Source organism: Haliotis cracherodii, unplaced genomic scaffold, assembly GCF_022045235.1.
Source record: "Haliotis cracherodii isolate W230 unplaced genomic scaffold, xgHalCrac1.p SCAF_7, whole genome shotgun sequence".
Classification (NCBI taxonomy): domain Eukaryota; kingdom Metazoa; phylum Mollusca; class Gastropoda; order Lepetellida; family Haliotidae; genus Haliotis; species Haliotis cracherodii.
In genome coordinates this window covers 54,139,833-54,167,145 of record NW_027266330.1, presented here as the reverse complement: position 1 = coordinate 54,167,145, position 27,313 = coordinate 54,139,833, and the positions used below count along the sequence as shown (strand labels likewise).

The window sequence follows — 27,313 nt, the reverse complement described above, 5'->3', positions numbered from 1 at the left end:
AAAAGAATCCGTTCTCATGTATCAAAAATCTTATGTTGTGGGATGATTGTAATTAAGATTATTTGTATAAATTTGTGGCAACAGACTTCTCAATGAACAATGTGCCCAATTTTGTGCATCGATTCGATCGATTTTGTGCATCGATTCGATCGATTTGGTGGTGAAAGCTTCATGGTGTGGGCAGGTAGCCATCATAGCAACCGGATGTCGCTTGTGCATGTGCACTAAATAGTTGTCCGGTAACGAAGGATCTTGCAGACTCAGTCGTTCATTGACGTCAATAGCGGTTTTTTCTCGACCTCATACTGCACGTGTCTGCCAGGCCTTCCTCTAGCAAAACAGATGTTACCTGCTCGAGCAACCGATTGGGCCTTCGGAATCAACCAATGCAGAATCTCCATACACTGCTCGTGGCACTTCAGCAGGAATAGCAGAATATACCTCAACGCGTTATTCGGGATCGGGTACCAATGGCAGCGTTTTGACGCACCGTTTGTCGAATAGCAGGCCACCAACATTTTCCAATAACATATATTCAATTTATGTACCGGAACTTTTTAGTAGTCAGGTTCAATGAACAACATACAACCTGTGCGTTTCTTATTTTGAAGAGTGTTCTTACTCCGTCATCGGGTGAATACATGTTATGAGGGATAGAATATATATATGTACCTGTAAGAACAACAAACGCTATAAGATAACAAAGGTGGAAACGTAACAAGGTAAGCCAACATATAATTGGCGCTGATAAGTGTTTTTCCATCGCGAATCACCTAACGTATCACTGATTGGTAACAGACAATAGGCAAACGGGAGGCCGTGGGTTCATTAGCACTGACAGGTGATATAATGAAAATGGCAATTGGCAAATTAAAGCCAGCTAGATCTTTGTCGGTGCTATTGATATAGCTGTCTTTTAGTAAGGGGAGTTACAGCATAGTAACTGTCTGAATGTCTGATGGTGAGGGAATTATACAATAGTATAACGGAAGAATATGATGTCTAAGATCAGAATAGAAAGGGAATTCAAAGCAAAAATGGTACACAACACACAATGGGCACAACCCTTTAGTCCTTGGTATATAATATTTTCTTCCACTTTCTAACTTAAGAGAATGGCTAGAGCAACAGAAATGCATAAGAGCATTTCTAAATAAATAAATCAATGTGTTTAACACAAGCTTCAAAGCTAAAAGATCTAGTATTATACAATATGGTTCTAATGTTGATACTTGTTTTTATCTACCATTAATAAAGTTGAAATCCATTATCGATACGTCGCTGCTAATAAATAGCCACTAATCCCCAAACCCATTTGCAACCAATCCTCAACGAAACCAAATAAATGCAACAAGCCTCTCACTTTATAACCCCAAATTATTTCATCAGTCTCTGATCTTAAATACTGAAAACAATATGTCTGTTTACGAATAACATTATCCACTTGTGATATTTATCTCAACCAATATTTTATTAACTTTACATTGTGTACAACCTAAATACAAACCTTTATAACAATACTATTAGTTACTATATTAGGAGAACCTCTTGTCACTGAGTTTGTTTCACAATATATAAAGTACACGATGTTGTATACTCACGCAATCTGGTGTCTGGTGATGTTGTATCTACTGATGTTGTTTCTGTCGTTGTTTCCGTCGTTGTATCCTCTGTTGTCGTTTGGGTAGTAGTTGAGTCAGCCTGAGGACACAAAACCTCTTGGGCACATTCTCTTATTTCTTCTTTGATTGCACAGGATCTTTGACAGGTCACCGATACTGGTGCTTGACAGTTACACAGCCTGCATGCATTCTGAAACCCGCGAATTGCACGGCACACAAAGGATGCAATTTGGGTCGGATGAAAGACCGGCTGCCTCCAGCTATTTCGCCTTCTCCTTCGCGACCTTGCATCTGTTTCATGGACCGATAGCGCCAATGCAACTATCATGAGCACGGTAAGTAAACGATACGATGCCATATTCTCTTCACAGTGTCAATGGTACTTCATTCAAACTCACAACAGTCATACTTATACCCCTTAGCCACTCCCACCTGCGCCTATTTCATAGGTATTATCGCGTTGGTACAACCACGTGTTCTCATAAACACGCCTCTGGCAGAAAATTGCTTTCATTTCCAAACCGAACACAGCACACAAAATATAATTCACCATGGGAACCTCAAGTAAGGATTTGCAACACCATCGCTTTACAGGAGATCGTTGGCAAATTTAGTTGTCAGTCGAGTGAGTAAATGAATTACAATTAATAATCACATAGGCGTCTGTTGGGCCACATAGTAACGCGAACAAGTTACACATTAATAATAAATATATTTAGACGATATAAACATGTCGACAATGGAAAGTATCACTAGAGTATCACATATTTCTATTCAAAACTACTATGTAACCATAAAATATGACTATCCATTATGACACTACATCACAACAACGGACTATAGATCACCTGTAACTGAAGATCGGCAAACATTATTTACAAACCGCCGTCATATAGCTGGAATATTCCTGAGTACGTCGTTAAACAACAAACACACCTCCAGTCGATTAACATCATCAGTTTCTGAATGTACGTTTTCATATTGTAAAGTTATGTACTTGTTACCAAACGTATATTTGATAAAATGTATCAATCAGAGCACCATCGCTTGAAACACTAAAGATTACCTGAAAGTTAACCTTGCTACTTGCAAAACGTGCCTGACTGTGTTATTCTCAACACAGCGGACAGGAAGAGAATGAATGCTTTTTGTGCAAATTGTGTGAAAGGCAGGTTTTGCCGGTGGGGCAGGCAAGGGCTTTTTACCCTTTTCGCGAACAACTGGTGTCATCACTGGTTTTCAGCAGTCTATAAATATACTTTTCTCAGCTCTTTTACCAATTGCGCCAGGTAAAGCCTGTATCCTCAGAAAATCTGGACTGGTTGTTCTCTCGCATTGTCGATTTACATTTACATTACAGTCGTAGCATAATCACCTCAAATGTAATCTTAAGTGGCAACTCAAGCTGGTGTAATCAACAGTTATTTTGATGGTAAAGTTTGTTTAAAAAATAAATAATTATTTCTAATGTTGTAGCATCTTATTCTCAAGCAGTACAAGACTGAGTGATATTGACTACAGGTGGAAAACTATTCGTTCAATGTGTCATTATCGCCATTCACATTTGGCTGTGGTAGACGGTGTTAAGTTTTTTATCCTTTTCTCTTAATATTTGATCATTTGACATCTTTTGTGCAATAAATCTAAATTGAAAACGAATATGAATTACACGAAGTTTACAACAGGGTCAAGGAAAGTGTAAGATGCGGAAACAATGTGTGAATGATAACTAAACTCATGTCCCATGTCCTGTGAATATCAGACGTAGTTATGATAATATTATCAATGAATTCCTCATGAACGGCCAGGATGCATTTCTGCAGGTTTTAGTTTCATTGCTCAATCATATTTGGTCCTCAGGTTATTTACCTCTTGCTTGAACGTCTGGTGCTATTAAACATACTCATAGGAACGCTCCGAACTCAGTTGTGGATAACTACAAATGGGTTTGTCACTTATCTTCAATAAGTAAAATATATATTTTGAATTCTCGTGTTTCCTCGTGGCCTGTATATATAGACAGATAGTACAGGAGCAAACCGCCATTTGAGAAGACTATTATACTCTGTACTGTTTATATATATTTTGCAGGGACTTATTCCCTTGGTAACAAATAAAGAAATATACGCTGCTTGCATCGACGTGTAAATAAACTTTCAATTACATCAATAGGGAAGCATTAAAATATTATTTGGGGGTTACCTCTAAATTATTAAGATTGATAAAACATATGAATATTGACATTAAATCTTGCGTGAGATTAGCAGATGGGAAATTGTAGAGAATTTTGTACTAAATTCTATGGTGACAACTTGTCTCGGATACTTCTTTCAGTTTTTTTATGATACGGTCCAGGATTTGGCCAGTTGTGAGAAATTGGGTGTGATTATATGGCATGTACGGATGTTATTATTACTTTATGCGGGACCTATGGAGATCAGTGGTAGAATAGGTCTTTAGCAACCCCGAGACGGTCGGGTAACGTAGAGGTTAAAGCGTTCGCTCGTCACGCCGAAGACCCGGGTTAGATTCCCTAGATGGGTACAATGTGTGAAGCCAAGTTCTGGTGTCCCCCGCTGTGATATTGCTGGAATATTGCTAAAAGCGGCGTTAACCAAAACTCTCTCACTTCAGCAACGCACGCTTGCCGTAAAAGGGACAGTAAAAGGTTTAACCCTCATGGTGCCTGGACGTCAGTCAGACTGCATACCGCTCAGTGTCGCACTGGGATGATGTCGCGGTTAACAAAACCATATACATTGTATCAAAACTGTAACAACGTTCTTATTCTTCACACAGTGTAACCAGATTGTATAAGACGCAACTCGAGTTGACTTTCCATCAGTATCTGAAGTCACTAAATCCAAAAGATCTTTGCACTGCCTAGCCATCAATAAAAGTGCTGGTATTATATAAGTTTCCTACTTTTCTACATTAATTGTTATATGGAAGCACCCGAATATTGCAAGTAAAGGCAAGTAAGCGCCTGTGTTTGAAATCTAAATGTCCAGTTATTCATATCATTGGAAAGTACATATCCCTACAGTTATAGACATATGACATTTATTTTGAAGAACACATTCACTGAGAATTTACGCTGAGTTATATATACCGATACAAAATCCCGGTAAAATTGTCCGTGTTTTTGACGTCAAAACAAAATTGACGGAAGTGGTCGTGATAAGTTCATACGCAGAGTGTTTCTGAGATTATGTCACTTATGTGTATCTTGACGAAATTCCGTTTACGTCTATGTATGTAGTGACCGTGCTCTTTTTTATTTGTGATTAAGAACAATTTCGGGTTAATTGACATTATACACTTTCAAAATGTGAAAGATCGCCAAACAGCACTAACAATACTCAAATTGACATCACTGAGTGAGTGTGAGTGAGTGAGTTACAGCTTTACGTCACATCGGCAATATTTCAGCCATATTGTGACGAGAAATTTCACTTATTAATACATATGTTTTAACTAAATTAAAACTTGTCATCGATGGACAGTAAAATTACTAGAATATCACAGATTAATATTTAAAACTAGCATTGACTATAAAAGATATCACCATATATAACGGTACAATATAAACAAGGGCTATAGATCGCCAGCAGCTGAAGGTAGATCACCATGCTAGGGTCCATGGGGACTTACAGTACTTTTGCTACCTGCATGGACGCCAGCCGGATTTACATCATCCCTTCCGCTATTGGCGATTAATGACAAATCTAGCCAGAATAAACGAACATATATACTACGTCTAAAAACGAGCAGAAATAAACATACTTTGAAAGAAGTGGTCTTACATACACTCTCAGGGGGACAATAATTTTACACTACTTTAACCCCCATCAAGGATATAGCCACTAACAATCTTGGTTACTGATTAATTCTACCAATTATAAAAGTTATTTATCTATTTAAAAAATATAACAATCAAAATTTATGAGTGAGTGAGTGAGTTAATATTCAACGTCACATCGGCAGTATTTCAGCCATATCGTGACGAGAACTGACATATAATACATATATTTGAATTGAATAAATATCCGTCATCGAAGGACAGTAAAAATAACTAGAGTATCACAATTTTGATTTTTAAACTAGTTGAGAACATTAAAAAGAATACTTTTTCAATCAACTATACAAAATAAAAATGGGCTATAGATCACCAGCAACCAAAGTTAGGCCACCTTACTGGGGACCGTGGGGACTTACAATACTTCTGCTACCTGCACGACTCACCAGCAGGATTTACTCCATGCCTTCAGCCGCTGGTGATTATATGCAATTTAGCCAACAGTTAAAATTAATAAATATACTACGTCTAAAACTGTGACAAGAATAAATGTACTTTGAATGATGTGGTCTTATATATCCTCTCAGGGGGACAATAATTTCACGTTACTTCAGCCCCCTTTGAGAATATAGCCACAAACAATCTAAGTTACAAATTATACACTACCAATAAAAAATAAAGCTATTTACACAATTAAAAATTTATCAATAAGTTCAATTTCTTTTAAAAAACCAAGAATTACATGAGTACTTACCTTTTTAAAAAGATCCTTGATTGATGAAACCTGATATAAATATCCCTTGCGATGGAAAAATCGATACAGACAAGCAGGACATGCTTAACTGTGATTCTTTCATCACAAGGGCCACAGAATGGAGGACCTTCGCCTTTCAATTAATATCCATGTGTAAAACGTGAATGGCCAATACGACATCGTCGCATAATGACCTCTTCAAATCTGGACCGATATTTGCTTTTATTGCATGTAATTTATTTATACCCACTTGGGAGTCCCACTTCTTTTGCATCAGATCTTTGATATAGTACCTTATGAGAGGCTTATAGTCACTGTATGGTATAAGAAGTGGTGTCACAGATTTGTTGAGAGCTGCCTTTGCTGCAGCATCAGCCATAGTGTTACCAGTGATTCAAACATGACTGGGCAACCAGCAAAAGACGATGTGATATTGGCCAGTAGCAAGGTCATTATATAGTTCTAAAATATCTAAAATATATGGATGACGTGAAGAGCTAGATTTTATTGCCTGTAGACAAGAAAGGGAAAATGAAAAGATGATGAACCGTTTACTGCTGGATTGTTTTTGAATATATTCCAACGCCGTTAAAATCGCTTTGGCTTCAGCTGTGAAAATTGAGCTATGGTCAGGTTATCGGAATGATATGGTTTTGGATCCAATGACAGCAGCACTGGAAACTGTGCTGCTATCCTTGGATCCGTCTGTAAAAATGGAACGATGGGATTCATATATATTTCTAACTTGTATATATTCTTGTTGATATATCAACTGATTTGTGTCTGATTTTTCAAATTGAGAAAGGCTAAAGTCAACTTCCGGTCTGACTTGTTGCCAAGGAGGAGAAGACAAACGCCTAAAAGGAGAAATATTATCAAGATTAATATTGGCAGCTGTAATGTGTGGTTTAATCCGAATGCCTAGTGGTGGGACCAGCTTATGCTAACTGTGAAAAAGTTGTTTGTAAAGTGGTTGAAAAACACAGTTGTATGCGGGGCTTAATTGGTTAGAATGTAATTTAGTAATGTATGGTAGTGATAATTTGATACAGCATTGCTTCAATGAAGGTTCATCAGCTTCAACGGGAGATGTTCGAAATGCTCCTGGACCAAGTCGTAGGCCCTGATGGTGAATCGAATCTAATTTTTGTAAATTGCTCTTACAGGCTCCACCATAAACAATGGAACCATAATCTAATTTAGAGCGGATCAGAGACCTATACAAGTGGAGGAGGGTTTTCTGATCACCTCCCCATTTTGTATTGGCAACAACTTTCAACAAATCTAGAGCCTTCAGGCATTTAGTTCTCAGATAATTGATATGTGGCTTAAACGTTAAATGATGATTGAAAATGAGACCCAGGAACTTGGCCTCTTCTACAACCTTGATAGGAGTGCCATGTATAAAGAGCTCTGGATCTTTGTGGTGCTTGTACTTCCTCCAAAAATGAATACAATTGGTCTTAACTTTGGAAAATTTAAAACCATTTTCAAGACACCATTTTTCGATTTTATTGAGACATAGCAGCAACTGTCTCTCGATGGTACGCATGTTTTTTCTACGACATGAAATATTAAAATCGTCCAGAAAAAGTGAACCATCAATGGAATCATTTAAAACCTTTGACAGACTATCAATCTGTTGCAGCCATGATATAGTGGTGTTAGGGGGTTATTACATAAACCACAGGCTACGGGTTGTGAGGTACAATCGGTTTAAGCGAGAAGCAGCAAACGTAGAGTACAACGCGGCAAAGCAGCAATTTCAGGCGCAGCGCGGGCACGCAGCGCAACGCATAAGCAAAAAATTATTCAGTGTCACGAAGAACTCAAAGAAACAACACCAGAGACCATATATCAACCAATCCTTGAAGAATAGCCCAAAATACAAATGGCCGATGAACTATGACCTGTATACTGCAAAGGAAGTATTGTTAGTATAATGCAGTGTTGGTGCAGTGATATGTGAAATCTATCAATATGTTTTATCAAATAACACTAATTTGAGTTCTAAATATAGTAACTACCAACGTGATAAAGAATTTATTCCTATTTAATTCATACTTTGAGAATGTATTCAAAGTCCACTCAGTCACACATCAAGCAATCACCAATCTATGTCCCTTGATTACCTAAGCTTAAGAAAAACAAGTGCCATCCCTAGGTTAACTAAGGCAAATTCACAAAACTACATATACTAAAGTAGTACCGGTACTAGTTCAAATTACTAATGGCACGGTAGTAACATACATGCATGTGTGCCTGTTATAAATAAAAACCACAAAAAAAATAGAACTAAAAAAATGTTTCTTTTAAGTTCTAAGCAAAAAAACAACTTTGACAAGCCAGCAGATATATGTGTAAATACAATTAAGTATCACAATACAAGTAAGGTATACCACATATCAACACAAGGAATAAACAGCATGAAGCCTTTATGGCTATACTTCACTCAAACATTGCTATATACAAATGATGAGGCATATCAATCTCTTTATCATGAAGAAACAGAAACTTTTTCAATGCACAAAAAGTTCAAACTTGTTTGATCTAGATCAGTGTCAGATACATAGAAAGCCACAAATCACTGATATAATGTCATCATAGTCACACGACTATATAGTCCTTATCAAAGTTCTCACCCGGCATGAGGCACAAGTCTAACTCAAGACTGGAATCGGATATGGAACATTAGATCCATCTCTCGGAGGCAAACAGTTGAATGCTGTCCAAAATAGGCTACTGGCGTTGCACAGATATCCTCACTGGGGGCTCCATTGTTGCAGCCATGATATAGTGGTGTTAGGGGGTTATTACATAAACCACAGGCTACGGGTTGTGAGGTACAATCGGTTTATTCCAGCGTAGTGGAAGAAGGCACTCTGTAATGATAATAAAAATAAACAATATACGTGATTTAAAATCACACGTGGTCAACCTATCATCATTATGAACTAAGTACATAAATGCGCATATATATCATCATATACAGGTATTACACAGTAATACATTACACAAATGACTTTATATGATTACATGTTTACATGTGATGAACAAAGTATCTGTTGACATGAAGACTATAAAATATAACATGGCCTAATAATGAAACAGACCATAGAGTCTGTACAAAGAAACCTACCCTGTGGGTGACACGGGAGTGAGTCCACGCACCAAGTAACGCGACAGCAAACTCGTATAGTAAACCTATATAAGGGATAATACATTGATCAAGGGCTACCATTATACTAAGTGAAACATATATACATAATAGTGACCACCACAATGAAAGTCTACAATTTTATCAACAATACAGGATTAATGATATATCAATATTACACCATACAGTAAACAGTTACAAAACAATAATTTCTAGCCAGCATATTGACCAGATTAAACATAGAAAACAAACCATACGCACATTCATACAGGTTAAATGGTAGATTGTGTATATACTTACACTAGGTTGATCATGAACATATTTATACCTATTTTATATATGACTTATATTAGACTTTAATTTACAATTTATATAACAACTAAAATGTATACTAACTAACCTTTCAGTTGTGCAAAAAATCAAGCAGGTGTACAATCCTCATTCAGTGATAGTGTGACTGGTTAGTAACATGGCGGATGACATGTATATTTGAAAACAGGACCAATCAAGTGAGAAGCTTGGCCTGGGCTATTGTTAAAACACCAAAGACAATGACATGAAAATAGACCAACCCAAATACCCTTATAACCAAAATGTGACCAGCCCTGTGACACAGAATTGTGCAGTAAACATAAAAGCAAGAGACAGACGGACTGAATTTCAACTTGTATATATATAAACCAATCGTCGTCTGCCGGATACCTAAAACCATAAATAAGATTAAAATGATTAATTATACATTTATGTACACGACATAACTAAGCTAAATAAATCCCTGTTACAAATCTTTATGCTAAACAGAGTTACAGACAAAATACTGTGTTGCTCGTCCTGTTACACAAACTTCCTCAATCTCTATTCTGACAGAGTTGTCCTGGGTAAAGTCAGATCAACCTGTCAGCATAACTTCTAAAACATCTTCCACCCAAACTGTGAATCTGTCTGAACCAGACAATACGGTGTATGCTGCTGAAGTGTTTGTCACTAAAAAAGCTGATGCTGTAGAACCAGACATTCAACCTTTGACCAGAAAAGAAAGAAAAACACTTAATAAAAAACAGATAACCAGGAACTCCTCATCTTCGGAGATAGTAGTCCATAACTCCTTTGATGCTCTGGACATCGATGTAACGCCATCGTCACAGAGCAGTAGTAGGAGTCCTTCTTCCTCACGTGTACGTGAGCGTTCACCGATTGAGCCACCATGACTCAATCGTACACCTTAATTCAATGGAATTGTAGAGGATTTGGAAATAATTATAATGATTTACAGCTTTTAATTCAAGATGTTAAACCATCAGCTATGTGTTTACAAGAAACATATCTCAAGAACACAGATAAAATGTGATGTCAGGAAATATAACATGTATAATCTCTTCTCACCTCCAGGAGCAAAAGCCACTGGAGGTTCTTCAATCTTGGTGAGACAGGACATAATCCATAGAGAAATTCCTCTTACCACCAATCTTCAAGCCGTTGCAGTCCGGCTAACATTTCACATCGCCTTCACACTTTGCTCTTTGTATATTCCACCATCTTCTCCCCTTCAGCAGGCTGATCTTCAGTCTTTATTTGACCAACTCCCTCAACTCTGTGTTATCATAGGTTACCTCAATTGACATAACCCTCTGTGGGGAAGTGTTGATACCAACGCTAAGGGCACGGTCCTTGAAGATTTTATTACAAACATTAATTTATGTATATTTAATGATGGTTCAAACACGTACTTACATCCTGCAACAGGAACTTATTCAGCATTGGATCTGTCACTTACAGATGCCAATTCACTGAACGAATTTGACTGGTCAGTTCATGATGACCTGTGTGGAAGTGACCATTTTCCCACATTACTAAAAACTATTCTTCCAACTGATGAGCCACCTTCAACAAGGTGGAATTTTAATAGAGCAAATTGGCCCTTATTTCATACCCGTTGTTTTGAAACACTGAAACCTGAAACTTTTAAAAACATTCCAGACCCTCTTCAGATGTTCTCAGAACAGTTGAAATACATAGCTGATGAAACCATTCCCAAATCCTCTGTGAACCCGCACATTCGCAAACCATGGTTTAGCGATGATTGCAAACAGGCTAGAAAGCGTAGGAAAAAGGCAGAGAAGTTTTTCCGCCGACACCCTACGGTCCATAATCTAAATAATCTAAAAATAAATAGTGCAAAAGATAGACGAACATTTAAACAGAATAAACGCCAGTCTTGGAGAAATTATGTCTCTAGAATCAATTCACGCACACCTATATCTAAGCTGTGGAATATGATTCAAAGAATTAAAGGCAAGGGTTCTAAATCCAGCATTAAACATATCAAAGATGGTAATAATATATTAACGGATAAATCCGCCATAGCAAATAAAATAGGTGAAACTTTAGCCAAGCACTCTTCATCATCCAACTATGATCCCAAATTTCAGAAATTAAAGCAACAACAGGAAAAGAAAAAGGTTAACTTTCACTCTGATAATGGTGAAGATTACAGTGAAGTCTTTCACTACATGAGCTCAATACCGCCCTTGGGCAAGCTCATGATACTGCAACTGGAGCTGATAATATTCATTATCAGCTGTTCAAACACTTGCCTGAATCATGTCTCTAGACACTTTTAACTATATTTGATGATATTTGGACATCAGGGATTTTTCCTCCTTCGTGGCATGATGCAATTGTAGTCCCTATACCAAAACCTGGACGGGATCATACAGATCCATCAAATTACCGTCCCATATCTCTCACTAGTGAGTGAGTGAGTTAAAATTTAAAGTCACATTGGCATTGTTTCAGCCATATCGTGACTTGAGCAAGTTTGCATTTATATAATATCTTAAGACCTGTCGTCGAAGGATAGTATAACAACTAGCAAAATATCACTGTAAAACTAGTTTTAGCACAATAAAATAATCAGATTATAACAGAAGACACAATATAAAAATGGGCTATAGATCATCAGCAACTGAAGGCAGACCAACATACACGGGACCATGGGGACTTACAGTGCCTTTGCTACCTGCATGGACCTCAGAAGGATTTACATCATACCCTCAGCAACTGGCGATTGTTTGCAAAGTTAGCCACAAGTAAAAATACAAATATTCTACGATTAAAACCACTAGTAGCCAGAAATATTCTTTGAAAGACATGGACTTACAATATCCTCTCAGGGGGACAATAATTTTACACTACGGCAACCCCCTTTGAGGATACGGCCAGTAACAAACTCAGAGATAATTTCGTTCTACTAATTTTTAAAAGGTCATTCATTTTATACAATACATATCATCAAAATTTGTTAAACAATTCTATCTCTTTTAAAAACCCAATAACTAAATGAGAATTAATATTATAAAAAAGATCCTTGAGAGATGATGATTTGAAATATTTATCCCTTGTGATGGCAAAATCAACACAGTCAAGCAAGACATGCTTGACTGTGATTCTCTCATCACAAGGGATACAAAATGGAGGATTTTCACCTTTCAACAAATATTCGTGAGTGTATCTGCTATGGCCAATATGACATCGACATCGTCGTGAAATGACCTCCACAAATCTGGACAGACAACCCAAGTAGGTGTAACCAATAGTTGGTTTTATTGTATGTAATTTATTTGTACCTACTTGGGTGTCCCACTTCTTTTGCATAAGGTCTTTGATATAGCATCTAATTAAAGGTTTGTAGTCGCTGTATGGTATAAGAAGTGGTGTCACAAATTTGTTGAGAGCTGCCTTTGCTGCAGCATCAGCCATAGTGTTACCAGTGATTCCAAAATGACTGGGTAACCAGCAATAGACGATGTCGTATTGGCCAGTGGCAAGAGTATTGTGTAATTCTAAAATATCAAGAATGAGTGGATGATTTGAGCGGACATTTTTTAATGCATGTAGGCATGACAAAGAATCAGAGAGGATGATGAAATTTGCAGATATTTTGTGTCTGAATATATTCCAAAGCTGTTTGAATAGCCTTGGCCTCAGCAGTAAAGATAGAACCATTGTTTGGTAATCTGGAAGAAATAGTTTTTGATCCAACGATGGTAGCACTGGCAACATTGCAACCATCCTTGGATCCATCAGTGAAAATGGAGCGGTGAGAATCGTACTTTGATTTCATCTGGATATATTCTTGCTGAAAGACTAACTGGTTTGTGTCTGATTTTTTTAAAATTAGCAAGTGTGAGGTCTACAGCAGGGTGGACTAGTTGCCAAGGAGGTGTAGACAGTAAACGGTATGGTGCAACAAAATCAAGGTAAATATTTGCTGCTGTTACATGAGGTTTTATTCTAATCCCTAGTGGAGGAACCAGCTTCGGTTTTGTATGGAATAAGTCCTCGTAGGGAGGATTAAATATACAAGCATAGGCTGGATTGGACGGATTTGATTTTAATTTTGTGAGTGAGTGAGTTAAGATTTATAGTCACATCGGCAAAATTTCAGCCATATCGTGACTAAATCAAGTTGTACATTAATAATACATGTACATAAATATAGACATTAAAATCTGTCGACAAAGGACAGTAAAAACACTAGACTATCACAGATGTAGATTGTAAAACTAGCATATCATAATAAAATTTGTAACAATTCATAACAGTACACAATACAAATGGGCTATAGATCACCAATAGCCAAAGGTAGGTCACCATACTAGGTACCATGGGGACTTACGATACTTCTGCTACCTACATGGTAACCCAGCAGGATTTACACCATCGCTCTGGCTACTGGTGATTGTCAGCAAGTTTAAGCCAAATCAGTTAAAAACAACAAGAATTCTACGATTAAAAACATGGAAAATGAAATAGGACTTATGTACCCTCTCAGGGAGACAATTATTTTACGCTACTTCACCCCCCTTTGAAAATACAGCCACCAACAATCACAGTTATATAATTATTTTACCAAATCAAAATCACATACTTTTTACAATACATATCAAAATTTATCAATCAATTCTATTTCTTTTAAAAAAACAATAATTAAATGAGAACTTACGTTAAAAAGATCCTTCATAGATGAAACCTGGAAATAATTGTCCCTTGTGATGGAAAAATCAACACAGTCAAGCAGGACATGCTTGACTGTGATTCTTTCATCACAAGGGATACAGAATGGAGGATCCTCGCCTTTTAACAAATATTCATGAGTATAACGAGAATGGCCAATACGACATCGTCGTAATACGACTTCTTCAAATCTGGACTGACAGCCCAAGTAGGTATAACCGATATCTGCTTTAATTGCATGTAATTTATTTATACCCACTTGGGTGTCCCACTTCTTCTGCATTAGGTCTTTGATATAGGATCTAATAACAGGTATATAGTCACTGTATGGTATAAGAAGTGGTGTCACTGATTTGTTGAGAGCTGCTTATGCTGCAGCATCAGCCATAGTGTTACCCGTGATTCCAACATGACTGGGCAACCAGCAAAAGACGATGTCATATTGGCCAGTAGCAAGGTCATTATACAATTCTAAAATATCTAAAATGAATGGATGATGTGAAGAGCTAGATTTGATTGCCTGTAGAGACGATAATGAATCTGAAAAGATGATGAACCGTTTACAACTGTACTGTTTTTGGATATATTTCAAAGCAGTGAATATTGCTTTGGCTTCAGCGGTGAAAATTGAGCTATAGTCTGGTAAGCGAGATGAAACGGTTTTTGATCCAATGACAGCAACACTGAAGACTGTGCCGCCGTCCTTGGATCCATCTATAAAAATGGAACGGTGGGATTTGTATTTAGCTCTAACTTGTAAATATTCTTGCTGATATAGTAATTGATTTGTGTCTTGTTTTTTAAATTGTGTGAGAGTCAAGTCCACCTCCGGTTTGATAAGTTGCCAAGGAGGGGAAGACAGAAGCCTGAACGGAGAAATATTATCTAAATCAATATGTGCAGCTGTAACGTGGGGTTTTATCCGAATGCCTAGTGGTGGGACCAGCTTAGGCTTACTATGAAAAAGGTCTTCGTAAAGGGGTTGAAATATACAGTTATATGCAGGGTTTAACGGGTTAGAACGTAATTTTGCAATATATTGAAGCGATAATTTGATACGCCATTGCTTCAACGATGGTTCAACAGCTTCTACATATAAGCTATCCACAGGAGACGTTCGAAATGCGCCAAGACATAGTCTTAGGCCCTGATGGTGAATGGAATCTAATTTTTGTAAATTGCTCTTACAGGCTCCACCATAAACGATGGAACCATAATCTAATTTAGAGCAGATCAAAAACCGATACAAGTGGAGGAGGGTTGTCTAATCACCTACCCACTTTGTATTGGCAACAACTTTCAACAAATCTAGAGCCTTCAGGCATTTAGTTTTAAGATCATGAATATGCGGCTTAAAAGTTAGATGGTGATCGAAAATAAGACCCAGGAATTTGACCTCTTCTACAACCTTGATAGGAGCGCCATGTAAAAATAGCCCTGGGTCCTTGTGGTGCTTGTATTTCCTGCAAAAATGGATACAAATGGTGTTAACTTTGGAAAATTTAAAACCATTTTCAAGACACCATTTTTCGATTTCGTTGAGACATAGCAGCAACTGTCTCTCGATGGTACGCATATTTTTTCCACGACATGAAATATTAAAATCGTCCAGAAAAAGTGAACCATCAATGGAATCATTTAAAACCTTTGACAGACTATCAATCTTTATACTAAACAGAGTTACAGACAAAATACTGCCTTGTGGGACACCATGATCCTGATTATAATGGTCAGACAGGGTGGAACCCACACGAACCTGAAATTGTCGGTCTGTTATAAATTGGGATATAAATTGAGGCAAACGGCCTCTTAACCCCAAATTATGTAGATCTTTTAAAATACCATGCTTCCAAGTGGTATCATACGCTCTTTCTAAATCAAAAAAGATTGATACTGCATGCTGATTATTTACAATTGCATTTTTGACAAAGGATTCTAAACGTACCAGATGGTCAATGGTACTTCTGTTCTGACGGAAACCACATTGTATGTTACTTATAAGATTATTAGTTTCCAAGTACCACACCAGTCGATTGTTTACCATTCGCTCCATGGTTTTGCACACACAGCTGGTTAGTGATATCGGTCGGTAATTGGATGCATCAGTATGGTCCCTATCAGTTTGGGTATGGGAACAACTATTGCATTACGCCATGATGGCGGAAAATTTCCTGACATCCAGATCTGATGAAATTTATTAAGTAATGTCTCTAAACATGAATTAGGTAAATGCTTCAGGAGCTGATAATGAATATTATCATTTCCCATTGCAGTATTGTGCGCTTGACCTAGGGCGGTATTTAGCTCGTGGAGCAAAAATACCTCATTATAATCTTACCCATTTTGAGAAGTAACATCAACCCTCTTTTTTTCCTGTTGTTTCTGATAATTTTGAAACTGAGGGTCGTAGTTGGAAGATGAAGAGTGAGTGGCCAGCGTTTCACCCAATTTATTGGCAATGTCCGACTTATCTGGTAACAGATGGTCACCGTCTTTGAGATGGTGAACACTCGATTTTCAACCTTTTTAATTTTTGCTATCATGTTCCACACCTTGGATATCGGCGTGTGAGAATTAATTTCAGAGACATAAGTCCTTCAAGACTTACGTTTATTTTGCTTGAAGGTACAACGTGCCTTGGCACTTGTAATTTTGACATGATTCAAATTATGGACAGTTGGATGTCGGCAGAAATGTTTCTCAGCCTTTTACCTACTCTTCCTAGCCTGTTTGCATTCTTTATCAAACCATGGTTTTCGAATGTGTGGATTTGCAGAGGACTTTGGAACGGTTATGTCGGCAATTTCGTTTAAGATTGCAGAAAACATCTGAATAGGATCAGTTACATCCCTGAACACATCAGGCTTCAACCTATCAGTACAGAGTTCCTGAAAGGAAGGCCAGTTGGCTTTGGTGATGTTCCACCTTGATGTGGGTGGAACATCAGATGGATCAGTTGCTGTCAGGATTGAAGGAAAAGGATCGCTTCCATACAGGTCATCGTGAACCGACCATGTAAATTCGTTCAAGAGATTGGAATCTGTTAGGGACATATCTAAAGCGGAATATGTTCCAGTAGCAGGATGATGATAAGAATTTGATCCATCATTGAAAATGCACAGGTTGTTATCGGAAATAAAATCTTCAAGGACTTTTCCCTTAGGGTTGACGGCAACACTTCCCCATAACGGATTATGTCCGTTTAAGTCACCCATGATCATGCATGGCTTAGGCAGCTGGTCATATAAAGATTGAAGATCCGATTGCTGTAACATAGTAGAAGGTGAAATATACAGAGAACACAGAGTAAAGGTTATGTGCAAAGTCAGTCGGACTGCAACAGCTTGAAGATTGGTATGAAGTGAAACAGGGCTGTGGATCACTCCTTGACTCACCAAAACAGATGATCCGTCAGTAGCTTTAACACCTGGTGGAGCAAAGGAATGGAAGGAATTGTACCGACGCAAAGCAAAGTTGTCATTCTGCTTAAGGTATGTCTCCTGGAGACAGATTGCCGATGGTGTATAATCTTGGATTAAAAGATGTAACTCGTTAAAATTGGTCCTGAGACCTCTGCAATTCCACTGTACTAGTGGATGGGAATTGTTCATGTAATAGGCGGATGAACAAGAGATCTATTTCTCCCATTTCGCGGCGACTTACTTCTGTTGCGCCCTTGAGAATGTGAGAGACATCCATGTCCTCCAAGGTCTGAAATCGATTGTAAATTTGTATAGGGTAACGGCGACCCTTTGATACACGATCTTGTAGGCGTTTTTCAACACAGGAGATGGTTTTGGTGCCGGTGCTGGTGCCGGTGCTGGTTCCGGTTCCACTGCTGCTGCAATGAATGGTGTTGACACAGATGTTGATGGTAATGTGTCAGTTTGTGAGGAAGAACTAGAAAGTAGCAAGGAATAATTTTCTGAGGAAACCCAGGTAATGTCTGTCTGAAATTGAACGGATGTGACTGTTTTTGAGGATGCGCGTGTTACTGCTGCTGAGTAGGAGACAGTTGTAGTTGGGGATACAGTGGCCATAATTATTTGCTTAGTTTCTGGGAAGGCGATATTCCTTTCATGCTTTAGCTGAACATTCTGGTGTTGAATTTTAAACCTTGGACATGACTTCGAAGAAGCCACATGATCACCAGAATAGTTTGCACACTTAGGATTTTTTGTACACTTATCCTCAGTATTATGATCTTGTTCTCCGCATTGATGACATTTCTTTCTGTTGTGACATGAGTTGGCTCCATGCCCAAACTGCTGACACTTGTAACACCGAAGTGGATTTGGAATGTACTTATCCACTTCCATGTTAAAATATCCTGCCTTGATGCTTTTGGTGGAGTTGGTTTTGAAAAGGTGATTAGATACGCGTTAGATTTATAAATGGCATCATCTCTTTTGTACGTGAAACGTTTGACATGTGTAATGCCCTGATCTTTCAATTTATTTGAAATTTCAGTTTCAGTCATGTCATAGAGACATCGATCTCTGTCTCTTATGATGCCTTTGCTAGAGTTGAGAGTTTTATGTGGTGAGATCAAAACAGCAGTAGAAACTAGATATTTGGCAGCTTGTAAGGTTGTAGATTGCTTTTCCGATTTACATCCGACCAGTATGAGTCCAGATCGAAGTTTTTTGACAATTTTGCACGTCACCCGCAATGCCGTAAACAGCCTTGGAGATTGCAAAAGGATTTAGCCTCAAAGGTGTTCCATCAGCAGCAGAAACTACTAAAAATCGAGACCAACTATTCAAACAATGTTTTGGAGTGGTATGTTCCTCGCCAGAGGAATCATCTAATGCTCGTTTTGTTTTTTTTGGTTGAGCCATGGTGGAGTTGTATATAGTTCGCCATCCCAGCTCCCCACCCACCACGGAGTATCACACGGACAATGCTGTAAGCCAGTGGAGCTCCAACTGGCTGCACCAAGGATACTGGGATGGAATACTCAAGCAGATTAACGAAAAAAAAATTAATCTACCAGATTGTCCCATGAGCCACCGCCTTCTGGGCATACGACTCTAGGCAATTCAAATATTTCACAAACAAAATACTAGATTCGTCACATCAAAATTTGGCCAAGACCTAAATTAGAAGGTTAAATCAAAAGTCACACAATTATAAACACAATAAGTGCTCAGGGCTAGGCATGACCAACCGATTGATAGGACCGGGCCCATCCTACCACCCGTCTAGGCGAAGTAAGGGTCGAAGTGGTGTATTGGGCAAAGGAACGCTATACCAGGAACCAGTGCCCTCAACCACCAGACTCCAGTCCTCCGCCGACACAGGGACGCAACCAACGGCAAACGGGCTGCCCACTTTGGTCGCCTTTTACGACCAGCAATGGGGTGCTGTGGAAATATTCTGCCCCGGTTCCAAACGGGGGAAGAGCTATTAGCGCTAACCAGCACTCACCATCTATTGTTTGAAATTATAAAATCAAGAATTACTTGAACATTGCTATGTTTGCCTAGAGTCATAATGCCCAGAAGGCGGTGGCTCATGAGCCAATCCGGTGGAACATTTTTTTGATGCTTCTGCTTGAGTATACCCTCTTGGTATCCTTGGTGTCACCTGTCGGAGGCCCACAGGTGTATGGCATCGTCCTTGTTGATACTCCATGCTGGGTCGGGAGCCAAGATGGTGAAACAAAATCACTACCAACATGGAACCCCCTATGAAAAAACGTTCCCATGATTCAGATGGTTGGTTTGGTAATGAGGACGTTCGTCCGCAGGCTACTGTAACTGTTGAAAACTGGCCCAGATTTCTGGTCATTTCTGCTTTGGATGGTTCACCTCTTAAGCTTAACCCATTTGCCGTTGAGAAGGCTATATAAGGCATAGCTGGAGACGTTGATGACGCCAAAAGACTACGTAGTGGGTGTTTGCTGATAAAATGTAAGAGACACAAACAAGGAGTTAGCCTTCTTCCCATAAAGTCACTGGCAAATGTTCCTGTTGTGGTTTCCCCGCATAGGTCACTGAATAGCAGCAAGGGAATAGTACAAGACAGAGGGCTGATATGATTGAAGAAGATATCCTTGAAGAACTCAAAAGCCAAAATGTTCTCTCTGTGAAACGGTTTACTTCAAAGAGAAATGGTGAGGTCACCAAGACCAATACGTACCTGTTTACTTTTGGTAATCCGACTCTTCCAACTTCAATTCGAGCTGGATATTGTAGTATCAAGGTTGATTTGTACATATCAAATCCATTGAGATGCTACAAATGTCAACACTATGGACATGGTTCCAGCGCATGCGGTGTGGTGGCAATTGTGCAGACGGTTCTGAGTGTGATAAAGATCCCTCATGTGTGAATTGTGGCGGTAACCATGTTTCCTCATCAAAAGAATGTCCAGTATGGAAACGCGAGTCAAAGGTTGTCAAAGTCAAACATGAGTGGAACATCTCTTTTCAAGATGCTAAGAAAATTGTTTTAGATGAAGAACAGTGTGTTCGAAATTCTTACTCTGCAGCTGTTTCACGACCAAATACACGGCCTGTTCCCAAGCCTGTTTCACACACAACTGTCGGACCTCAACCGAATCACCTGAAATACTTTCACTTTCTGCTAATTCAGCAACTGTTTTAGAAACTGCCAGTTCTCAAACACCTACCCCAAAACCAGCTAAGAAATCAAATCCAAATGTTGACTACTAAAAAAACAAAGGCAAATTAGATCGTCTCCCTAAGGGTCATAGAGATCCTGTTACTAAGTTTAAAAGGTTTGGTGTGTTCGAGGAAATGGATGTGTCTTCTCCACAAGTCTCCACAAAACACACGACCGAGAAGCCATTCCCCTAGGAAAAGAGGCCGTGAAAGGTCTCCTGTCAGTGCACCATAATGCATAATAACACTATTATACAATGGAACTGTCGAGGGCTTAGGGCCCTTGATGAGGTTAAACTTCTATCTAAGGAATTTAATCCTGTGGCTTTTAGTCTTCAAGAAACATATTTAAGAGAATGCGATAATATTGACTTCCGTCAATATCATATGTTTCATTCATATGCAAAGGTTACCAATGGTAAAAGAACGGGTGGTGCCAGTGTACTCGTTCGACAAGGTACATTACACAGTGCTATACCGCTAAATACCAACCTACAGGCGGTTGCAGTACGATTAACTTTGCATATTGCTATTACTTTATGTTCTCTGTATTTACCTCCATCCACTGCACTTCAGATAAAAGATTTAGATACTCTTATCACCCAACTTCCTAAGCCATTTTTGCTTATGGGCGATCTTAATGGTCACAGCCCATTATGGGGTTCGGGTGATCAAAATCATAAAGGGGATAATACTTGAAGAGTTGCTCCAGAAGCATGATCTCTGTCTATTTAATGATGGTAGCAACACGTATTTACATCCAGCGACTGGTACTTACTCAGCTCTTGATTTAGCCTTTGCTGATCCGTCTCTTTTGGATGAGTTCTCATGGTCAGTACATGATGACCTTTGTGGGAGTGATCATTTCCCAACCTTACTCAAAACTATCGTTCCTTGTCAGGAGCCACCCATTACTAATTGGAAACTCAACAAGGCAGATTGGCAAACCTTTAGTACAATGTGCAGTGATGAATTGACCTTTGAAAATTTTATTGATGATCCTGATCAGATCAGATCATTTTCGGATAAATTAATCAACATTGCCACAGAAACCATCCCTAAGACATCGACAAATCCACATGTAAAAACACCATGGTATAATGATGATTGTAGAAAAGCTAGGAAAAATAGGAAAAAGTCTGAAAGAGTGTTTAATAAACACCCCACGGCCAATAATTTAAACTGCTTACGAATGTCAAGAGCAAAGGCTCGTAGATCACTTAAACAAAATAGACGTACAAGCTGGAAAAAGTTTGTTTCAAAAATAAATTCTCGTACCCCCCTTAATAAAGTATGGAATATGATGAGAAAGATAAAAGGAAAGGGGTCACAGAACAATATTCAGCATCTACTATCTAATCATGATGTATTGACATCAAAACAGGATATTGCTAATAAGTTGGCAGAAACATTCAGCCAAAATTCCTCCTCTGCCAACTATGACCCAAAATTTCAAAAATTTCAAAATCAGCAGGAAAGGAATACTCTGAATTTTCGGTCTGATAATGCAGAGGATTACAATGAATCCTTTTCATTGACTGAGTTACAAGAGGCTTTGGCCAAGGCTCATGATACAGCTTCTGGACCAGATGACGTACATTATCAATTTTTTAAACATCTTCCCGAGCCTTCTCTTTTAACCCTTTTATCCATATTGAATAGTATATGGGAAAATGGTAACTTCCCTCCTTCCTGGCATGAGGCTACTATAATACCTGTGCCTAAACCTGGTAAAGATCACACAGATTCTTCTAATTACAGACCTATTGCACTGACAAGTTGTCTCTGTAAAACCATGGAACGGATGATCAACCGGCGTCTCGTTTGGTTTCTTGAATCAAATAATCTGATCACAGACATTCAGTGTGGTTTTAGACACCAGAGGAGCACCATCGACCATCTTGTCCGATTGGAATCATTTGTACGGAATGGCTTGTAAACAAGCAACATGTTGTGTCGATCTTTTTTGAGCTTGAGAAGGCTTACGATACCACGTGGAAGTATGGTATATTAAAAGATCTCCACGACATGGGTATACGTGGCTGTATGCCTGATTTCATCACTCGCTTTTTAGAAGATAGAAAATTTAAAGTTAGAGTAGGCTCCACATTGTCCGAGATATATGATCAGGAAATGGGGGTCCCTTAGGGCAGTATTTTATCAGTCACACTTTTCAGCATTAAAATCAACAGTCTTGCTAAAGTTTTAAATGAAAATATTGATGGTTCGTCGTTTGTTGACGATTTTAATGTTTCATGCCGTGGTGCAAATATGAATAGCATTGAGAGACAGTTACAGCTTTGTCTCAATAAAATACAAAAATGGGCCTTAGAAAATGGTTTTAAATTTTCCAAAACTAAAACCTGCTATGTTCATTTTTGGAATAAACGGAAACCGCATAAAGATCCTGAATTGACTTTAAATAATATTCCAGTAAAAGTGGTCAAAGAAACCAAGTTTTTGGGTATTACCTTTGATCAAAAGTTATCATTTATACCTCACATTAAAAATCTTAAAGCTAGATGTTTGAAAGCGCTTGACATTTTAAAGGTAGTGTCAAATACTAGGTGGGGCGGTGATAGAGAAACACTATTACATCTCTATATAGAACTTTGATAAGGTCTAAACTTGATTACGGCGGCTTCATTTATGGTTTAGCTCGTAAATCATACATTCAAGTACTTGACACTATACACCACCAGGGACTTCGGTTGTGTCTTAGAGCATTTAGGTCATCGCCAATTGACAGTCTATATATGGAAGCCAATGAATCCAGTCTTAGCCTGAGACGAATAAAACTGGCATTACAATATATCACAAAACTCCGCTCCAATCATTCTAATCCAGCATTTAACAATTTCTTCAATGCTCCATATCAGCATTTATACTAAAAAACCCTTAGACCCGAGAACGTCCAGTTCATTTGTGGCAAAAATTACAGACAATGAAAATTGTTGTTTAAACAACAAAAGGCGGACAAATTTATTACAAGGTATATACGCCTAAGCGTACAATTTGCCAATCCGAAATTGTATGAAATAAGCCACAAAGGTGGGGGAATCGACGTATACACGCACATGACTAAGAAAAAGGAACCTAAATAGCGAGATAGAGAGGAGGAGGCTTGGGAGGAGGTGGTTTTAAGTTGCTAAAATGAGACAGGGCAAAACACGTCTTGAGCGGGCAGCTATTCAAGCGGAGATGCGCGTTAATCAGAAAGTTAACGTTGATGACGTCACCGTTTACGTCATATCTTTTAACACTGCAAACACGAAAACGTCTTTTTTTTCCGTATATGGGCATTGGACGGAAAAACGACGTTATTTGGACGCTTTCCAACCATCGTTTTTCCGTCGAGAATCTGTCGTTATTTGACATCGGAATTTTCTGCGAGAGAACGATTTCATCAAGCTCCTCCCTTTGCTTGATTGACATTGTCAATCGAGCTTCCGCGTGCTCTGGCATTTCTATTTGTCGAGCTTTCATTGGTTAGCTCCAGCGTGTTAGATTACGGGCCGGAGTTGGCGCGGGGCACGTGGCTCCAAGTGGAAGCAATGAATTCCACCGGTTGAGTACTTGCTGTCGCCATTCTCCACTCACGCGATTTCGCGGATTGTTTACAGAACGTAATTGATCTAAGACAACGCGACTGCCGCATACTGTCAACATTATTAGAAAAGGGCATGTTGCAGAAACGGCCACACGAAGATATTACTTTCCGTTTGTTGGTCCAATATAACCAACAAAATCGTACACAAAGATATGTTAACTGCACTGAATAACAGCTCTCACAACTTATCTTTGTAGGTGGTGATCGTTTGGTGTTTATTGCCATATATTCGTCTCTGATATTGCTTGCAATTATAGAAGCAGGAAGGTTAATGCTAATGGTATGATAGTCACACATAGTATCCCACACGGTTATATTTACAGGTATATAAGTCAGTTATTTTGGAGATAAACATACTGTGTTTTCAATGTAGAGCTACCTGTAGATTTAACCCGCTAAATTGAATTTGGAACCGAACGCGCAGCGTGAGGTTACAAATGTTAAATTTAGCGCGGTTAAATCTAAAGGTAACCTAGCTCTATATTGAAAACACAGTATGTTTATCTCCATTCTACCATGACGCGAACTCTTTTGTGTTAGCAAATGTACTGAGTGAAGCGGCATCGGTTGAGTTCAGTGTATTGAGTGGTTTGTCAATCTGAATTACGGAATCACCGAACAAAATATGGCGCTGTATATACTCAAGCAGTTTGTTTACTTCACTCGAACATATGACAGGCATTGAAAGCCTTGGTAAGCTAACATGAGGTGGGCATCCCTAAAAAAACAAAGCAAGTTTTGCACGGCTTTCGCTCTACATCGCGCGTCACCATTATGACGTCATATCGCTCATTGTGACGCAAAAGATATGAGATCGTATATATAAAAAGCGCAAAAAATTCAAAGCTCTCTGTTGTCTCCAAACGTAAATACATTCCCTTTGTTGATTTCTGTCGTGTTTTTCTGCACGAAATGTATTGCCACACATCCTTTAAATATTGTAGTAACCGCATCTGTGCATTTTGTAACCTGTAGTTGTAGATGTAATTATTTAAATATGCCTACCGACAATGACTGAAAATAGTACTATTCTATGAATATTCTATGAATACCGTCAAACCAGCTGTTTCTATCAGAGGGGGTATATTGTTATTTAATAGCCTCTGATTGACCAATCAGAATCGAGTAAATTCCAATTTCATGATAGAATATTTAATAATTCAATTATTGAATATTTCCTTTACATAAAAGATACTGGGTGTAACACATTTGCATACATGACTTCGCGGAATGTGTAGTTCCTTGGTGAAAATTTTCGTTCAAAACCTGAGAGGTTTTCGTGGACAATTTACATCAGCACATTATACCATCTGCATCTTCCATTGATTAAACAACACAATAACAACGGCGATGAGAAAATCATAAGAAAACGTACAGTCTTAAAAAACGCCAAAGAATATGAAGTACATACACGTTAAATTTGATATTTGGAATTTCACACAATTTAGTGAATGCATTATCTTCCAAATATAATGAATCAATACGCAACGACATATTACACTTTAATTGCAACATACTAACACTTGCATGCTATTACAACTTATGTTTACATGATATACAGTGCGTCTAGCGATTAAGGTGAATTCCCGCAATGCAAACATAGTACACAAGTATGTCTACGAAGTGTGAATATAAGTGCAGTCGTAGTATTTTCGCACAGTAAATATAATGTACCCGACCCTCATGTTTCCTGTGAAAGATAGTATTGCCACACAATAATTTTGTAACGTATGCTGGAGTATGCCTTAGTGACAGTATCTCAACACTCGAACGCTCGCGAATTGCATGTGAAAAACTGAAAAGACTTATCAATGTGAACCAAAACAATGGTTTGTATTTCGGTGGGTTGAACCCAATTGCAGCTGTGCGAATACTACAGAGAGTTATCTTGCCATGTGCCTTATATGGATCCAATGTACGGGGGCAACTTACTGGTAAAGAGTATGATTTGCGTGAAATACCACAGCGCTACTTCAGTAAAAAGGTGCAGGGTCTACCAAGACTTACACCAAGCGAACTTGTACTGGATAGTCTAGATCTTATTACCATTCAGCCATACATTGATAAACAAGCTCTGCTCTTATTTGGTAAATTGTGTCGATCTAGATGTGACTTCTATTTCAAACAACTATTTATTGGCAGACTTGGGCAATACAAATGTCAACCGGATTTGACAAATCTCCCTGTTTCAACATGCTGGGCCTTGTACATAAATACGATCTTGTCCCTGTCTTGAATGATTACATAGCTTATTGTTATGTTCCCAGTAAATGTAAATGGACTAGTCTTGTGAATGAAAAGATAAGAAATGCAGATTCTGCAAGAATTGTGAAACACATGTGCGACCGACAGGACCTTTTAACAGATACTGGTACCAGATCAGAAGGGCAACACATGATTTGGCAACTTTCTTAACGATTTCCTTCAACGTTTTATGTTCTGTCTCATTTATTTAAAATAGGATGATCTAAGGTAGAATCGTGAGATTGTCGTCGCGGGACTGTTGCCCATGACATAGTCAAACATATTTTTATGTAATGTACTATTAATATGCAAGAAAGAAATGAAATGTTCGAAACTATCTTTGATATCACAGATGCGAATTCCTTTGTTCACCTTTGGTCAAATGATGATGATGTTATCATGTCTTTCCTCCCAGGCGGGCTGCCTGATTGCATGAAAGACCTTGAGCTTGAGATATGGGGCGAAACTATGTAACTAGTCTCT

At 38.4% G+C, this 27,313-nt stretch overlaps 1 pseudogene; it reads right to left on the bottom strand.

Moving 5' to 3' along the window:
* Nucleotides 1-24,565, bottom strand: part of LOC139449009 (uncharacterized) — a 37,728-nt pseudogene extending 13,163 nt beyond the window's left edge.
* Between the last annotated feature and the right edge of the window lie 2,748 nt (nt 24,566-27,313).